This window comes from Colobus angolensis, unplaced genomic scaffold (genome assembly GCF_000951035.1).
Source record: "Colobus angolensis palliatus isolate OR3802 unplaced genomic scaffold, Cang.pa_1.0 Scaffold47, whole genome shotgun sequence".
Taxonomy (NCBI): domain Eukaryota; kingdom Metazoa; phylum Chordata; class Mammalia; order Primates; family Cercopithecidae; genus Colobus; species Colobus angolensis.
Window position 1 is genome coordinate 4,449,509 of NW_012118154.1, and position 1,366 is coordinate 4,450,874.

Below are 1,366 nucleotides of genomic sequence, written 5' to 3' on the forward strand. Positions count from 1 at the left end.
TTTGGTGCGTGTGTGTTTTCAGTAGAGACAGGGTTTCACCATGTTGGCTGAGCTGGTCTCAAACTCCTGACTTTGTGATCTGCCCACTTCGGCCTCCCAAAGCATTGGGATTACAGGCATGAGCCACCGTGCCTGGCTTATTATCTGGATTATTTTACAGAGAAAGTTTGTCAGCTCCTGATGTAGGACATGTGTTAGAGATATCCCAGCCTAGGAGCAAGGAAGCTAGGGGAGTTCTCTGGCAATTCTCTCTGTGTTACTAGTGGACAGCTTCCCTTTAGTTCTCTTCTCCTCCTTCCACCTTTCAGTTTACCTCTTCTAGGCTTTTGCTTGTGCAACATCAAGGCTGATGACAGTTACGTTTACTTTTGTGGCTATAATTAAGTCTTCCTTGCTTTGTCCATCTGTTGATTCTAAGAGTTGAAAGGCAATGAACAGTGTTTACCTTATACATTGTGACTATATAAATATCTTTTGTTGCAGAGCTAGTAATCACTTAGATTACATTTCCTTTCTTGAACTATTTGTAATTACCTTCTGAAGAACAATGTTTGATACATTCACAAGATGATATGAAATCTATGTTAGTTGTAAATGATTATAATATAATAAATACCTGGCTAGGCACAGTAGCTTGTGCCTGTAATCCTAGCACTTTGGGATGCCAAGGCGGGAAGATCGCTTGAGCCCAGGTGCACCACACCTGTAGTCCCAGCTACTCGGGAGGCCGAAGTGGGAAGATTGCTTGAGCCCAGGAGTTCGGCTACACTCCAGCCTAGGTGACAAAGTGAGATTTGTCTCAAAAAAAAAAAGAATATCCATACGTCTATCACCCAACCCAGGCACCCAACCCCCAACCCAGGAGCTAGACTCTTACTAGTAATGTGTATGTGCCTGTGTAACACTCCTCATCCCATTCCTCTACCTTCTTGAGAAGTAACCATCATATGACATTTCGTGTTCACTGTGCCACTGCTTTTAAAAAACTACTATGCAACAAATGGGATCTAATTAAACTAAAGAGCTTCTGCACAGCCAAAGAAACTACCATCAGAGTGAACAGACAACCTACAGAATGGGAGAAAATTTTTGCCATCTACTCTTCTGACAAAGGGCTAATATCCAGAACCTACAAAGAACTCAACGAAATTTACAAGAAAGAAACAAACAACCCCATCAAAAAGTGGGCAAAGGACATGAACAGACACTTCTCAAAAGAAGACATTTATACGGCCAACAGATACATGAAAAAATGCTCATCATCAACTTACCATCAGAGAAATGCAAATCAAAACCACAATGAGATACCATCTCACACCAGTTAGAATGGCAATCATTAAAAAGTCAGGAAACAACAGGTGCTGGA